Consider the following 19102-nt stretch of genomic DNA (forward strand, 5'->3'; position numbering starts at 1 on the left):
GGTTAGATTCAGGTATTTGGCATGTTTGTTAAGACGCCATTGTATTTTCTGAAAAATACAGTCTAGAATACTGAGGAAGAAAAAGGACATTTAAAAAATTAACAGAATGAACAAGCCAAGAGGAAGAAGAAAAAAAAGTAGCAACTAATAAGCTTGCTGTATTGATCCAAACAAGGGAGGAAGAAAAGAGATAAGGAGAAAACACCTGATGCTACAGTCAAGATTTGGTCACATGGGAAAGCTCATGTGACCCAGCGTTCTTATGGAAATTCACCTGCTCTACAAAGAGAAGACAACATCAAAGTTTCAGAGAACAAATTGAGCCCTCTCAGGTAATCTCAGCAACAAACACCAATTAATAGAGGGGGAAATTTTGAAAGACTTAAGGCCAAGTTTCTGTGAAGAACAAAAGCTGCACAATAAAGGCTGTGGAGGTCTGGGTAGCTTCACGGAAGGGTAGTGAGAGAAAAGAGGAGGAGGAAGAGAAACCCTACCATTTGTATTTCAACCTTCAGTTCGAACTAAATTTATTGTAAGATGATATTTGAACTTCAATGCAGAACTAGATATTTTATCATCTAACCATGATTATGAATAAAAATAAGTCAGTTAATAAATGGAAATAGGTGTAAATTAAGCAATTTTGAAATATTCACTATGGTTAATTTACCATCACCTGAAAATATACATAAAACTCAGTTCTCTGTAAAAGTCTTACCTCCTTACAGACAACTTTCAGACTGTCATTCTTGTGTAGCACCCATAACATTGCTCCCTCAGCTGTTTATTTTAACCACTATCCTTGGATTTTCCTACTACTCCATTTATAACTAGTTTCTGTAAGAACTGATGCTCTTACCAGTAGAAACTAGATGCCAATTTGCTGCCATTTTGGGGGGTGGAGTGAAGAAGCCACCACTCAAAAACACTACTTCTTTAAAATGGGTTAGACTTCAAGTTCCTATAGAAATACATGAATGCAGTTAGTACTTGCATATGATGTTGGAATTTCTTGAGACAAATACTTAATAATCTGGCATAGTTAACTAGTACACACTCCCTTAGATTGATACTTGCCTAAATACCATAGAAGTTTGCATAAGAAATGTTCCATATTTGGAGTTGTACTGAGAAAAGTAAGCACATTTGTATAATAAAACACGCCCTCAGCGCAGTTCATACTTATTTTTGTTTTGTTTTTTTTTTTAAAGATTTTATTTATTTGAGAGAGAGAATGAGAGACAGAGAGAGAGAGAGAGAGAGCACATGAGAGGGGGGAGGGTCAGAGGGAGAAGCAGACTCCCTGCCCAGCAGGGAGCCCCATGCGGGACTCGATCCTGGGACTCCAGGATCATGACCTGAGCCGAAGGCAGTCGCTTAACCAACTGAGCCACCCAGGCGCCCCTATTTTTGGTTTTATACACGCATTTATTTCTTTGATAATACACACTGCTTATTTATTAAATTTATTCAAATAATAAATATTTCTTTACACATGATATTTCTCTATACTGCTTTCATGGAATATGCTCCTAGGGGAAGAGAATGTATTAGTTTCAAGAGTTTACTACATTATAGAAACCATTGTATTGAGTGGATCATTGTTCAATAAATAAATAAACCTTTGTCAAAAATTGAGTGACTTACATATGTGATTATCAATTAAAATCACATGTTCTCAATGATCACAAATTTAAAATAATTGGTCCAATATATATACACATATACACACATACACACATATATATAAATACAAACACACACACACACACCACATCATTAATGTACTTTTAACTGATACTTTCAAATATTTGGGCAATAGGCTTTGATTTCAGAGATCTTTTAATCATTTAAAATAAAAAACACTTTTTTATTGAGCAAAATTATTTTAGCAGTTGAGTTTTAGTAAAACAAATAGAGTGAAGTAATGAAATTTAATTTAGGCATCACATTGTAGAGGAATATGACCAAAGTTTTAAATTTACATTTTGGGTTAGCCATGCTTCTAGAACATCTGTTATGCTATTATGACAGGTGTTTATTAATATGGATGTCTAATCAAATCTCTTGGTTGCTAATAGCCTGGCAATGCAACATCTAAATATTGTCAAAATCCTTGATCATACGTTGAAAACTGTGGATAATTGATTCAAGGCTGTTTCCCTTGACTAGATTAAAAAATTAAAACCTGTTGTGTGTACTTTCCTTGAGAATCTCAATATTTTTCTGAGATTTCTAAAATGTTTCAGTAATGAGAACTCATAAAGGAATAAAAGCCTTTTATAAGCTAAAATGTGTCTTGATTCAAATTTCTTTGGGCCCTTCATTTTTCAAATACAAATGAAATTATTTTTAATGCCCTGTGCTGGGAGTGAGTTCATAGAGGATGATCAGTAACAAAGTAATACAATTTATATAAATAAATAAATACACACAGACACACACACACACACACACACACAGAGAAAGGCTTACAGAAAACCCTTTTGGGTACATGCAAGCTCAGATTTTAGAATTAAATTTGCTTAAAATTATTTAATAAGTTCTGAGTAGTAGGAGTCAACAAGAAGCAATTTGGTAGCCTTCAGCACTTTGGTTGAGTAACTTCAACAGATGGCATTTACATCTTAGACCCTGAACTGGAATTTCTTTTTAAATATATGAGGGCATGACACGCATCTCAAGGAAATTTCTGTGGTAATAGTATAAATGGAAATATTTGAAGGTTTGAAACTTAATAATTATAGATTCTGAAAGTTTAGAATTTATTTCCTTCTGGCACAATTTACTTCTATCATTTCTATGAAGATGTTTGCCTTTTTTATCTATAATGGTTGAATATGTGATTTTGGTCCAGTATCAGCACTGTCCAATAGAACTTTCTGCAATAATGGACATGTTCTCTATGCTATCCAATGTGGTAACCTAGAAACATGTGTCTATTGAGCATTTGAAATATATCTTTATAACTATGACCCTGAATTTTTGATTATATTAGTTTCAATATATACAGTCATGTTTGTCTAGAAGCTATTGTCTGGCGAACCATGAGAGACGATGGACTCTGCAAAACAAACAGGGTTCTAGAGGGGAGGGGGGTGGGAGGATGGGTTAGCCTGGTGGTGGGTATTGAGGAGGGCACATTCTGCATGGAGCACTGGGTGTTATGCACAAACAATGAATCATGGAACACTACATCTAAAACTAATGATGTAATGTATGGGGATTAACATAAGAATAAAAAAATAAAAAAAAAATAGAAGCTATTGTCTGGGACGGTGCAGGTCTAAATCATATGATATGACTTCAATTTAATATAATTTGCTCACTGGAGTTTAGAATAATGATAAATTACATAGATACTTGTGTTAGAATTTCTTGATTTTTTTAATCTATCTAAAGGAAAATAATATTAACATCATCTAATAAACTAGTCATCTTTCTAGACATTGTTTGCATGGTAGAAATGAAGCCACAATAGCAATGAACATATTTCATTAGATTGTGAATATATTCACAATTTTTTCCACATAACCTAGATCAGGACAAGCTTTGGCATAAAAGCCAAATTCAGCCTACCACCAGTTTTTGTAAATACAACTTTATTGAAACACAGCCACACTCATCCACTTATGTATTGTCTATGAGTACTTGGGTCCTATAGTAACAAAGCTGAGTAGTAAGGATTGAGACCATGTAGCCTGCAGAGCCTAAAATATTTACTATCTGGCCCTTTCTGGAAAATGTTTGCCAACCCCTGATGTAGATGAATGGTTGTGTAATGTTAGTATAAAGGCTCTCTTATGGAGAGATACACTTTTCTCAGTTCATTCACCATGTATAAGATATAATAGATAATATATATCATGTTAATATGTAATTCATTATACATAATATAACCTATACAGTTATATGCAGATATATGCATGTATGCATTTACATAATTAAATATTCAACAAATAAAATCCTATGTGTTTTCATCCAATTCTGTAGTAAATTTGATGCACGATAATTTAAGATTTTTTTTTAAGATTTTATTTATTTATTTGAGAGAGAGAGGATGAGAGACAGCACGAGAGGGAGGAGGGTCAGAGGGAGAAGCAGACTCCCTGCCGAGCAGGGAGCCTGATGCGGGACTCAATCCGGGGACTCCAGGATTACGACCTGAGCCGAAGGCAGTTGCTTAACCAACTGAGCCACCCAGGTGCCCCTATGCACGATAATTTATATCATCTGTTTTCTAATTTAAGTAAAAGGGATGAGCTAATATGTCTCCATCTGGAATCTTGGTGATCAGAGAGTATTTGAGCGAGAGTGGAATATAAAAGCACATTCCAAGCTCATTTTAAAGATAATGGTCTGAAAATTGTGAGATGTCTAAGGACACCAAAGGTAATAACCAGCTAATCAATATTCAGTTGTTGAAACGCATCTATTGAAATATCCACCCAATTAGGTCTATGTACTATGCAGAATTCAGAAACATAGCACCTTAGGAGCTCCAGATACAGCCTGGGAAGGAAAGCCTCTGAGATGTCACTCTGGCTGTTCTATATGACATACACCCTCATCTCAACGCAAATTAGATTCCCATCTTGGTTCTGTAGTATGTATATTCCACACCACCAGCTGATATTAGGATGCAGAGGAGAATGGCATGTACAAAGGAACACTTATGGTCTATCATTTAATGATAGAAACAACAAATGACCTATCTATCCCAGAGGATACACTCTAACTGCTCAATTGAAGCACTTAGAACATAGGCTTTATTTTACTCATAGTAATTTTGAGTTGTTCTGAAGACTTACTCCAAGATAGAAATAATCCCATTGGATTACATTACAATCGTCTAAAAAACAAGTCTAATTTCATTGGGATTTGTTTACAGAATGTCATACAGAGTTAATAGAAATCCTTACATTAAAATTTACTTTCTGACCTCAGTAGAATATGTACTTATTTTTCTGTCTTTATATAAGAAATGTATCATAAGACAGATATGCTTCTTCTCAAAGATAATCTGAAATATTTGTTTGGTATAAGTTTTAAGGTAAAAATATAACATCATTACTTTCACAAGGGACTTTCATTAAAACCACCTTATAGGCTTCTGAAAGGTGTCAAAGAAAATAGTTATAATTCCAATTAGTGTATAATGACAGAAACAGGTATTTCAAACTCTGCATTGGAAGGGTCTTTCACCTTTACCAGAGTAATCCTCACTTACCGGATGCTTAAATAAAAATTAATGTCTCAGCTTGGGTCTTTTTATCTCTCTTCTTTCAGTTTAACAGTATAAATATTGGGTTTATAGTAATATATAAATATATCGGGTATATAATTAAAGTGTTCAATACAATCTGAACTATACAGATGCCTGAACCACATTTTCACTTTTCAGCAATGTGTATGGATTTAGACCTTTGACTGGTTTGTGGAATGCAGAGGTACTCAAAAAAGAACCAATCAGTCATTTCAATTGCATTACTTTGTACAACTCAGAATATTTATAATATGCTTCTCTCACTTTTCTGAACCACTGTTCTTATGCCAGTGTGATGCCTTATTTGTCCTCTGAAATCAGTCAGGTGGGGATAAAGATGACAAAAACTAAAACAAAAACAAACTTGTCTCCATATTTTATTATTCCAAAGTTAGCTGTGACCAGAGCAGCCAAGGGAGAGTTCCAAGTAAAGTTCCGGATAGTAAGGACTATGAGTAGCAAGACTTAAACATTACCTCTGGCATTTCTGATGGAAGAGACAACTAAAGCTCTCCATGAGTTCTTCTAATTATCTATATCACCAACGAAAATATTATGGAATTTTATTTGAAAAACAAGAAAGCAAAATCACTGCAGCTCGTGCCATAGCTGTGAAAACTTGGCCAACTGACACCATGACAGTGAGGTGGTAAGTTAGGGCTAATGACTTCCAGTGACTAAAGAACCTCTGAACATCTTGGGTATGAATGGGCACATAAATAAGAGACAGTGTGGAGCATCCTAAATATTCATAGTGCCAAACAGAACAATTGTTAACTGACAAGATGCTATGCATCACATCTCTGGTGTGACAACTGAGAAAATGCATTTTGTTTGTTGTGGCAATTCAGAATGACATATTTATAAGTACAGGTATACCTCGAGATATTGCAGGTTTGCTTCCAGACCACAACAACAGAGCAAATATGGCAATAAAGTGAGAAAAACTAATTTTTTTTGGTTTCCCAGTGCATATAAAAGTTATGTTACACTATGCTGTAGTCTATTAAATGTGTAATAGCATTATGTCTAAAAAAAGTGTATGTACCTTAAAAAATACTCTATTGCTAGTAAGTGCTAACCATCATCCGAGCTTTCAGCATGGTGTAATCTTTTTGCTGATGAAGGGTCTTTGCCTCAATGTTGATGGCTGCTGACTGATCAGGGTGGTGGTTGCTGAAGGTTGGGATGATTGGCAATTTCTTTTTGTTTTTTTGTTTGTTTGTTTAAAGAGTGACAGAGAGAGAGTATGATGGGGGGAGGGGCTAAGGGAGAGGGAGAAAGAGAATCTTAAGCAAGTTCCACTCCTAGCATGGAGCCCAACACAGAGCTCGATCCCATGACCCTAAGATCATGACCTGAGCTGAAATCAAGAGTCAGGTGTTTAACCAACTGAGCCACCCAAGGGACCGAGCAATTTCTTAAAATAATGAACTTAGCTGCATCGACTGACTCCTCCTTTCAGGAACAATTTATCTGTAGCAAGCAATGTTGTTTAATAGCATTTTACCCACAGCAGAACTTCTTTCAAAATTGGTGTCAATCCTCTCATACCCTGCTGCTGCTTTATAAACTAAGTTTATATAATATTCTAAATACTTCTTGTTATTTCAACCATCTTCACAACATCTTACCAGGAGTAGATTCCATCTCAAGAAACCACTTTTAAACCACTTTCTTTGCTCATCCATTAGAAGCAACTCCTCATCCTTTCAAATTTTATCATTAGACTTCAGCAATTCAGTCCCATCTTCAGAGTCCTCTTCTAATTCTAGTTCTCTTGCTCTTTCCACCACATCTGCAGTTACTTTGTCCACTGAGGTCTTGAATCCCTTCAAAGTCCAAAGTCATCCATAAGTGTTGGAATCAACTTTTCTTTCAAACTCCTTTTTACATTAATATTTTGATTTCTTCATGAATCATGATTATTCTTAATGGCATCTAGAATGGTGAACTCTTTTGAGAAGGTTTTCCTTTTGCTTTGCCCAGATCCATCAGAGGAATCACTATCTATGAAAGCTATAGAATTATAAAATGTAATTCTAGAGATCCCCGAGTGGTAGTTTCGGCAACCCTCCTGAACCTGCACCTCTGCAGGAGGCCGCAGCCAGACCCACGCCAGAACGATGTTTTGCAACCAGTATGATAATGATGTCACTGTTTAGAGCCCTCAGGGCAGGATTCATCAAATTGTGTATGCAAGGGAAGCTGTCAAGCAAGGTTCAGCCACAGTTGGTCTGAAATCAAAAACTCATGCAGTGTTGGTTGCATTGAAGAGAGCATAGTCAGAGCTTGCAGCTCATCAGAAGAAATTCTCCATGTTGACAACCATATTGGTATCTCAATTGCAGGACTTACTGCTGATGCTAGACTGTTATGTAATTTTATGTGCCAAGAGTGTTTGGATTTCAGATTTGTATTTGACAGACCTCTTCCTGTGTCTTGTCTTGTATCTCTAATTGGAAACAAGGCCCAGATACCAACAGAACGATATGCCTGGAGACCATATGGTATTGGGCTGCTTATTGCTGGTTATGATGATATGGGCCCTCACATTTTCCAAACCTGTCCATCTGCCAACTATTTTGACTATAGAGCCATGTCCATTGGAGCCCATTCTCAGTCAGCTCGTACTTACTTGGAGAGACATATGTCTGGGTTTATGGAATGCAATTTGAATGAACTGGTTAAACATGGTCTTCATGCCTTACGAGAGACACTTCCTGCAGAACAGGACCTAACTACAACGAATGTTTCCATTGGAATTATTGGTAGAGACTTGGAGTTTATGATTTATGATGATGATGTATCTCCATTCCTGGAAGGTCTTGAAGAAAGACCACGGAGAAAGGCACAGCCTGCTCAGCCTGCTGATGAACCTGCAGAAAAGGTTGATGAACTGATGGAACATTAAGTTACAAGCCAGTCTATACATTTATTATCAAATCTGTAAGAATGCAGGAACATGTACTGATGACAATAATCTACACTTAGGAATCAGTCCAGATGTGTTTTTCCTTAGCAACTTGTCTGAAACCATATAATGGTGTGCATTTTTCTTTGAGAGGGTCTATATAATCATTTTCTAGAAAGTATAGGTATCTGTACTGATGTTTTTATATGAGGAACATAGTGTCTTTGTGGTTTTAAAGACAACTGCGAAATAAAATTTTTCACCTGCCTGTGTAAAAAAAAAAAATTGTAATTCTAAAATAATAAGGTTTGAAAGTCAAAATTACTCCTTGATCCATGGACTGCAGAACGGATGTTGTATTAGCAGGCATGAACACAACATTAATCTTACTGCATATCTCCATCAGAATGCTTGGGAAACCAGGTGCATTGTCAATGAACAGTAATATTTTGAAAAGAATCTTTTTTGAGCAGTAGGTCTCAACAGTGGGCTTAAAATATGTTGTAAACAGATGTGCCTTCATCCAGGCTTTGTTGTTCCATTTATAGAACATAGGCAGTGTAGATTTAGCATAATTTGTAAGGACCACAGGACTTTTGGAATGGTAAATGAGTATTGGCTTCAACTTAAAGTCACCAGATGCATTCAACTCTAACAAGAGAGTCAGCCTGTCCTTTGAAGCTTTGAGTCAGACAGATTTCTCTTACTAAGAAAGTCTTAGATGGCATCTTCTTCCAATAGAAGGCTGTTTCATCTACATTGAAAATCTGTTGTTAGTGTAGCCAGTTGAATTTATTATTTTAGCTGGATCTTCTGGATAACTTTGTGCAGCTTCTACATCAGCACTTGCTGCTTCCTTTACCTTGCACTTATATGTTATGGAGATGGCTTCTTCCCTTAAACCTCATGAGCCACTTCTACTAGCTTCAAACTTTTCTTCATCAGCCTCCTCACCTCTCTCAGCCTTCACAGAATTGAAGAGAGTTAGGATCTTGCTTCAGATAAGGCTTTGGTTTAAGGGAATGTGGTGGCTGGTTTGCTCTTCTATCCAGACCACTAAAATTTTCTCTGGATTACCAAGAAAGCTGTTTTGCTTTCTTATCATTCATGTGTTCACTAGTGTAGCACTTTAAATTTCCTTCATGAACTTGTCCTTTGCATTCACTACTTGGCTAACTCTTTAGTACAAGAGGCCATCTTTTGGCCTATCTTAACCTTCAACGTGTCTTCCTCACTTAAGATTAATCATTTCTAGCTTTTGATTGAAAGTAAGAGATGTGTGATTCTTCCTTTCACTTACAAGTGTACATACTTAGAGGCTATTGTAGAGCTATTGGTTGGCCTAATTTCAATACTGTTGTGTCTCAGGGAATAGGGAGGCCCAAGAAGAGGGAGAGAGATGGGAGAATGGCTGGCCAGTGGAGCAGTCAGAACACACAATTATCCATTAAGTCCACTGTCTTATATGGGCACAGTTTGTGCATTCCGAAACAATTAAAACAGTAACATAAAATATCACTGATCACAGATTATCATAATATAATAATAATTAAAAAGTTTGAAATAATAAAGAAGATGTCTATATCTATCTATATCAAATATCTCTCTCTCTATATATATATATTATATATATATATAGTATTCAGGCATCAAAAAGAATGAAATCCTGCCATTTGCAATGATGTGGATGGAGCTAGAGTGTATTATGCTAAGCAAAATGTCAGAGTACAAATACCATATGATTTCACTCATATATGGAATTTAAGAAACAAAACAGATGAACAGAGGAGAAGGGGAGAAAAATAAAAAAAGAAAGAGAGGGAAGTAAACCATAAGAGACTCTTCGCTATAGAGAACAAACTGAGGGTTGATGGAGAAAGGTGGGTGGGGGATGGGTTAGATTGGTGATGGGTATTAAGGAGGGCACTTGTTGTGATGAGCACTGGGTGTTATATGCAAGTGATGAATCACTAAATTCTACACCTGAAACCAATTTTACCATATATGTTAACTGACTAGAGTTTAAATAAAAACTTGAAAGGAAAAAAAGTTTGAAATATTATAAGGATTACCAAAATGTTACACAGAGACACAAAATGAGCAAATGTTGTTGGAAAAATGTCTCTAATGGACTTGCTGAGCATACAAACCTTCAGTTTGTAAAAAAACATATATCTGTGAAGCACAATAAGTGAAGGACAATAAAATGAGGCATGCCTGTATTTGGATTAGAGTTCATTAATGGGCTGTTTTGAACTAATTCTCTGAACAACTCATTTTCTCCCAAAGATGTATACGAATTATTTTCATATTTTATATGGCCTTGTTTACCACTCTAGAATTGATATTATCATGGTTAGGTATATGAAAGCACACGTGCTTGGGACATACAATATTTTGTATCATCTTAGCTCCCTGAACACAAAAAAGATGATTCATCTTACAGATATCTTTTCAACTGCATTTCAGGCACAAGTATGATGTGATCCAATATCTGTCATTATAAAACAAATTACCAAAAACACATATACCCATGATCATGGGGCCCAAGTGCTTATCTAATTCTGTATTGGGAGATAAAGTCAATTAAAATACATATACATACACTTGCATTGGTTGACAAAGAATGAGTGCAGAAGTGTTCACTATATAAAACAACCTATTCTGAATCAGCTTAAGTATTTTTAATCACTGCTTTTTAGTTCTGTTTTATTCAATAAACACTGCACTACTTAATTAACTTGTTTTTGGAGGTTGCACACAAACCATCCTGTGTAAGTCTGGCTATTATCCAGGTGAACAATGTGGAAGCTTTCAAATTTTTTTTTCTAATATATCTTCAGTATTGTTTTGAAAGAAAATAGTCACCCACAGATGAACATTCAGATTGCTTAATGAGCACAATTATGACATCTATTTTACCAAAGTCATTCTCAATGGGCACTCACAACTCATGTAGAACAATTATATTGCAATATGCTTTACTTATTACATAATCAACACTTCTGTTTTGTGTGAAATGTCACATTAAATCTAAAACTCTGAAGTGCAATGGCCTTCGGAGAGATATCAACCATTTCTCAAATCATTCACCCTAGAAGGGATATTGAATTTTTAAAAAACAGGCATTATCCTCCCTATCTATAAAATGAAACGATTGGAGAAGATAATTTTATAGGAACTTCCAGCTCTTAGATCTTATAATTTTATGCCTTTTTTCTATTTCAATAAAAAATTCTTCTGAATTAAATAGACTACATCTTTGGCTTAAAATTTTAAAAAAGTATATATTGCAGTATATTTTAGTATAATTCTAGTATATTTTGTATATTAAATATTTTGTATAGATTTTTATAAAATGATGAAATATATTTTGTTGACAACTAATCATGTTTATACCTATTTATAGTGGGAAATATTTATTTTCTATATTGTTATAAAGCAAATGTGTTTTCACTTTCTGCTATCTGAAACCAGTTAGGAAGACAGCCACACAGATGATCGACCATATGGCATTAATAAATGTGTAACAAGACAGACATGAAACACTTTATATTTTAACCAAACTGCTAAACTAACTCATGAAAATGTCATACATTACCTATTTATCTGATAGTTTTATTGCAGAGAAATTATGTCATAATTAACAATTAACATAGGACCAACCATTCTATTTTATGATTACTTCTCAAACGAATTAAGGAAGATGGATTACCTTTCATTCACATTCAATTACAGCTCCATGCAATTATATATATGGGAATATATAAATATGTATAATCATATAAAAATGACTCAATCAGCTCTGTGGCTAGCATTTACACAGGGTACAATGGGGAATAAAGTCACTATAATTAATTTTTAGGTAGATCAATAATTTTCAAATTATCTCCACTGAGGTACCTCAGCGTCCAAGGTTATGGAGAATATAAGTGGGGAACCAAAAGTATGCCAAACTGGAAGACCCCACCCTTCCCACTACAGCATACCCTAGGTCATCTTCTTTTGTTTGTATTTGTATGATGTTGTTATATCTATGGTTTTGATTTTTAAAAAGATCCAGATGCATTAGAAAATATTTTTAAAATTCTGTTAGTTACAAGATGATATAAATAAACACAGGACCACAGTAAAAAAAAGCCAAGGAGAAATGGGCATTTGGGGAAAAGAAACAGGCTTAATAAATACATTTGAAAATTTGTTAGTATAATTTGATATTACTATATCTCTCACATCTGTAAAATGAGTAAGTTGAGATAGAAGTGTTGATTATTTTATTACATGTCTGCCTGGAAATGGAAATATCTTAGCATAATTAGTCCATTAGTCCTTTAGTGTTTCCTCCATTTTATCCCTGCAGTATAATAAATGCTCTATTACATTCACTATATATCTGAAACCAACTTATTGTCCTCAGAGGAATTACAATGGAAATGGATTGAACTATCCAATCCTACTGGATTTTCAAGCATTCAAAAGTTAATGAAGACATTTACTTCAAAACTGTTCTTTCCTCCCTTGCAAAATACTCAGCAGCAAATACGATTTTATATTATTTCCACTGTGTTAATGAAAATGGAAATTACACCAAAATAAACAACTACCACTATTATTTTAAAGCTTATAAGACCAATTTTTATTTGGAAGAAAGGCATAGTCTGCACACATCTAGTCCAGAAGGCTAAATGAAAATTTTCAGGAGTGGAGACTTGAGCTGGAAGAAAGTGGAGGAAGGTTTGGCCAAATGGAAAGGAGGGGCTGGCACACATTAGTTATTGAGTTGTTTTGGGAAAAGGCATCCAATTGGACCAGAACGGAGAATTTTCATAGCAGTGTGGGACAAAGAAATAGGAGAGTAGGTAAGGACCAGACCCAGAAAGTCTGCAATGATGACATGTTTAGGACACCTTTACTCTTGACACTCTTCAGCCCAAACTGAACATGTCTGCAGAGGAGAGAATCTGTGGAAAATATTTAAGCAGTATTAATTTCCCTTCCACTGTAGACAGTAAACTCTCCGATGCTCAGAGAACACCGACTGGCTGCAAGGATGATATGCCAGTAGACAGGGTCTTTCATATGTTCTCAGGGGTGTGACCCCCAAGCCTGAACATTTCATGATGATCTGCATTTTACTTATGGTTGATCACTCACTCCTTGACCCTCTGCCTGACCACCAACAGCTAATAAATGTTTCCCTTTTCTGTCCATTTAATCTTCACTTTCTTAAATATTTTTCTATATATGATTTTTTCTATTTGTCATGGACATTACTTCCAGATAGAAAGTCTGGTCTACAGATTTTTTACATATCCCCAAATACCAAACATAAGGATTATGAATGCTCAAACACAGTCAATAATCAGTCTGATTATATCAAACCTACTGGAAGAATTTAAGAGGCTGAATTGATCTGCTCTCCTGGTAATGATGGAAAATCAGTGTTACTAAGAAAAAAAATGTGACTTAATTTCTCATAAGAGGATTGCCAAACTGGAGGAAATTGTAACAATTATCTACAGGCATTTGTGTTTGACATTATTCTGTGTAATTTAAAATGTGAATTATTGCCTTAAGTATTCATAATAGTACTTCAAAAAGAACTTACATTAAAACTAACTCGAGGTATTTGTAAATAGCAATATGTTGAGAACAAGCAGTGAACTTTGGCAGAAGTTCCCACTCACTGATTCATTCATATTTGCATAATTTATAAGATGTTAATTGGATTGTACTCCAGAAGAGTCTTTAAATATGGTACTGCACAAAAGCTCTAATTTTGTGAAAACTGAACAAATATTCATAGAGCTATCAAATTGTGAAGATTCTTTATTTGATAAACTACAATATTAGTGAACAAAATTAAGAAAGAAAAATAAAATAATACTAAATAAAACTAAAAATATTTTTTTAGTTTGAAAGAATGCATCAACCGAAGTATTTTTTTTTCAAAATAATCTGGAAATTCTATATACAGTATCTTTGCTATGTTTTCTGTTAGATAATATCCTTTATAAAGATATGGAGTGGAGGAGCTTTTGGTGGCTCAGTTAACCAAGTGTCCAACTCTTGATTTCGGCTCAGGTCATGAGATCAAGACAAGTCAGGCTCCTTGCTCAGTGGGGAGTCTGCTTCTCTCCCTCTCTCTCTGCTCCTCCCCTCACTCGTGCTCAAGCTCTCTAAAATAAATAAATAAATCTTAAAAAAAATAAAGGTTTGGAGTGGATTTTTAACTTAAACTTCCTTGGACCAGCTAGTGACAGGTTCAACCTTCATCTGCTAGGTTCTTCTCACTCTCATACTACTCTCCTCAACCCCAGCACCCCACCCCACACACAGAAATAAGTAGTAGTAGCTTGGAACAAAAGTCATATTTCAAAAATGAATAATGTATGCAATTATCTTCCACCAATATGTATAGTACAAGGTTGAGGAGGACTCGCCTTTGCTTTGATGAAAGACAGTTCTACTCATGATTCCCTTCATTTTTCTCAGTATTAACATTTACCAAAAAAAGTACTCATTGCTCTATGACCTGAGTTGCATTAAAGATTACATGCAGTAATTACTTTAGAAAGAAAGGAATAAGGGACTATGCTTATCCTACCTAAATCTGCCTTAACAACAGCATGGCACCCAGAGACAGGCACTTAACATGATATTACACTACACACTCACACTCACACACACAGACACCCTAAGACTAAGCAAACTTTTTTTTTTTTAAGATTTTTAAATTTTTATTTATTTGACAGAGAGAGAGACGACGAGAGAGGGAACACAAGCAGCGGGGGTGGGAGAGGGACAGGCAGGCCTCCCTCTGAGCAGGAAGCCCGATGCAGGGCTCGATCCCAGGACCCTGGGATCATGACCTGAGCTGAAGGCAGACGCTTAACCGACTGAGCCACCCAGGTGCCCGAAAGCAAACTTCTTATTAAGGCCCACAAAGTTATTTACCATGTGGACTCCACATACCCAGCCATACTCTGCCTTATTTAAACACTCCTCACCACACACCTTGTACACTAACTATATGGATTCTCTTACCCTTATATACCTTTGTGTTCTTATTTCCATCACTTAGCTTTTCTGTTTCCTTAACCTATAATCCCTTTCCTCACTTGTGTACCTAGCGAATTCCAATTCATTCTCTGGTGTCTAATGTTTAATTTCCACCCCTTCTCTAAAAAAATATATGGACCTCCTCAAAATAATGAGTTACTTCCTCGTTCTCCCATAGAACTTAGTGTAAAACATTGATATTAAAACGTATCCAGTTATTTTGTTATTGTTGTTGTTGTTGCTGTGAAGAATAGAGTTGTTTCTTTGCTGTAATTTGCTATAATTCGAATTTGACCATCAAAGCTTGGGTCAAAGTGTTTTTACCATCTCTAGTACTTAGAGCAGGCTTATCGTGAACTAGGTGCTCAAAAAATATTTTAAGTCTTATGCCAACCAGTTACTTTATATGTTTGCTTAAAATTCTAGCCCAGCAAAACAATGCTGAAACAAATACTAAAAATGGCTTCTAGGAACTGGTAGATTTACTATTTACATTTCGGCAGAGGAAGCAGTCACAACGTTGCATTTAAAAATATTTTTAGCAAATATAAAAAGCTTTAGAACTTGGTACTTCATCTGTTAGCATACATATCTCATTAGTTTGAAGTGGCAAACAGAGGGTAATATTTGAAGCAGGATGTTGATTCATATTGACATCAGCCAATCTTGACTTAGTCACCTGGCTTCTCCATTTCCAGTAATAAAAAAGACGTAGGTGATATATGTTGCTTTCTTATTACAGAAATATAGATATCAGTCAAATTAACTAAAGTATGCCTTCATAAAATGTTACAACAAATTTGACTTCAAAAATACCAGCACAAATGTGTGCAGTGATGAAATGTTGCTTGAATAAATAGATCTGAGTTCTCCCTAGATATATTATCACATCACTTCCTGAAGCCTTCCTCAGTCTCATTTTCTCACCTGTAAGATGAGAAGATGGACTATAGGAACTTACAGGCCTTTTAAATATTTGAAATACAACCCTTGATAAATAAGATAATTTATACAATAGCTCAATCACTAAATCACTGTTGCAGTACTTCAACAAGCCCTCCTTCGGGAAAAAAATCACAAGCCTTTATATAATCAGGAAAACCTGCAGAACCTACATGTAACTTGCTTCATGATGTTTTACCTAATACAGGTACACTATCATTGACAAATTGAAATAAAAAAAACAATCATCAAATTCTATTTCCCATGCAACGTATTAGGTCAACACTAAACTAGTTGACAATGTGAACAATGGCCAAATTAAGAAGTGAAACACATGCTTTCAGAGATGAGTGACAGATTTGGGAAGTTAATTAAACACAAATTCCAGGGATGAAACTGATCTATGACTAGCCTGAGATAGACCAAGACAAGTTTCATGAATAAATAAAAGTAGCACAACTTAAGTGGCTTAAGAATCAGTGTTACATAGACAGCAGAAGACTATGTATAAGACTATGTCAGGGTCCGGCTTGATGATAATCTACCACGGCTTGAGAAAAAAGGCTGCTGATTTTCCACGGATCGCCATTTCTAAACCAGGGACCCAGGAATATTCCTAACATTAACAGCAGCATCTCTTATGTTTTAAAATGCTGAATCTAGCAGTGACAGCTTTGTATCTAGTTGAATGCTGTGGTTAACAGTGATTAATTAAGATATTGGCTTCTTCAAGAAAACCTTTCATTTTAAAATAAAAATGTTGCCCATATTGATGATGTTACACACTCCGTTTTTGTTTGTCTGCTGTTGTAAACAACACATGCAGCCCAAAGTGGACTGGAGACGTTAACTCAGTTGGGTAAAGCACCGGGTTAATGAAGACAAGGTCACAGATTTTATCCCCATACAGCTCAGTTAATTTGGCGGAGAAAAACCTCACTGCCAAGCTCCAGCTGTTATTTCAGCAAGCCCAGTTGTAAACGCATAGTGTGGGTCGCAGTAGATCAAAACAACCCACCCATCCAGTTTCCTGAAAAACAACGCCAAACGCCTATGGTTCGAATTAGCAATTGTGTATTTTATTTAAAAGGCACTTTTTCTTTTTTTCAAATGTTGCTTAGCTTTGACTAATGATGGAAGATATAAATTCAGAAAAATTTGTTTTACATCATTGAATGTGTTTTTGCACATGGTCTACTGTCGTTTTCACATTTATGGTTTGTCCACCTGTAACAAAGGAATACTTCATACCTCCTAAGCAGTGGCATTCAACTTTCAGCGGCAGAAATGGTGATTTCCAAGGGTATAATTACGTAAAATGCAGTACATTTTCTGAGCCTCAGATTTAGAGGAGGATTTTCAGCAATGGAATATATCGAGCCACGATAATAACAGGCATTTTGCTACCTTAAGCATTATGAGTAGGAGACACCCTGTTTCATAAAAGAATCATGATTCAAAATGAGTCCATGTTGTACATTGGTAAATCAGCTGTAAAAAAGATTCTGTATGCCCACGCCAAATGTGAGAAGCCACGCATACACTGGACGGTTGCGCATGTACACATACACACATACACACACACTTCTGGATTGAAAATCAAAATGTGAGTCCCATTGTCTAACGTTAGTTTGTTTTATATCTCCCCGTGAGCCCCCTATTTTGAAATTGTGAGACTTGAGCATTAAAGATTTTTAGAAAAACACTCGAATAAAATCTTACTTTAAAGGAAGTTAACAATAATGGAAGTTGCTGCTGATTTCTTGCTCTATCACTGAACTTCTGTGTAATCCTATTTATATATACTTTAAATGAAAGAGTATGGTATCTGCTTTATGTAGGAGAAAATAAAAACAAAAAGTTGGTTCAATATGCAAGTCTTTATAATAATCCCCATATGTAATCTTCTATGTTCTTACAAGGCTTTTCATATTAACTTTTACTTTGGTGAAGGTGTTTAATCAATATTTTCACTGAACTGGGTTCTATTATTCCTCAAATTCGTGCCTGTCTCATCCAGTTCGTCTGGACTGATTTCTAAAGAACAGAAAAGGAAAGGAACACACACTTTAAAATTCTATCAAAACGGGGCGCCTGGGTGGCTCAGTCGTTAAGTGTCTGCCTTCGGTTCAGGTCATGATCCCAGAGTCCTGGAATCGAGCCCCACATCGAGCCCCACATCGGGCTCCCTGCTCTGTGGGAAGCCTGCTCCCCCTGCTTGTGTTCCCTCTTTCGCTGTGCCTCTGTCAAATAAAATCTTTAAAAAATAAATAAATAAAATTCTATCAAAACAAAGTAAGAAAGCAGAATCATTAGACTCTTCAGGAATAACTGCAGAAGGATAAAAGTAAAAAAGACTTTTTAAAATAAAACATGAAAGTGTCTCGTTGAAAAAATTTAGCCTTCTGCTAGACCCCATTTAACTGATAAATACTTTCCCCTCTATCTCTGTTATCTTCAGTGCTGAGCACCAAACTCTGTCTAGAGCTTCCGCATTTTAATATTGCTGTCACTTTTATCTTTCATTTACTGACAAATTTCACCACTGTATTTGTTTCACCTTGTTAGCACTATAGACTGTGCTAACAGTGCTGCAGATTTTGAAATTATACAATAAATCAGAACAGGATCAATCTTATAAGTTTTGAAGGTTGGGCTCTAATTATCAGAGTTAATATAGTACTATATGAAAATGGAGGTTCTAAATGATAACTGTACAGTTCTTTTTTTTTTTTAAAGATTTTATTTATTTATTTGAGAGAGAGAGAATGAGAGAGAGCACATGAGAGGGGGGAGGGTCAGAGGGAGCAGCAGACTCCCTGCCGAGCAGGGAGCCCGATGCAGGACTCCATCCCGGGACTCCCAGGATCATGACCTGAGCCGAAGGCAGTCGCTTAACCAGCTGAGCCACCCAGGCG

The 19102-nt window shown here is 35.7% G+C and overlaps 1 protein-coding gene and 1 pseudogene across 1 annotated transcript in view; one reads left to right on the forward strand and one right to left on the reverse strand.

Moving 5' to 3' along the window:
* The window catches only part of CTNNA3 (catenin alpha 3), a 1723003-nt gene that overhangs the window by 99285 nt on the left and 1604616 nt on the right, over positions 1-19102 (reverse strand). The gene's annotated exons all lie outside the window — the stretch shown is intronic.
* LOC110589600 lies at positions 7393-8180 on the forward strand (annotated as a pseudogene).

The sequence above is a fragment of the Neomonachus schauinslandi genome, chromosome 6 (assembly GCF_002201575.2).
Source record: "Neomonachus schauinslandi chromosome 6, ASM220157v2, whole genome shotgun sequence".
In the NCBI taxonomy this organism is placed as follows: Eukaryota; Metazoa; Chordata; class Mammalia; order Carnivora; family Phocidae; genus Neomonachus; species Neomonachus schauinslandi.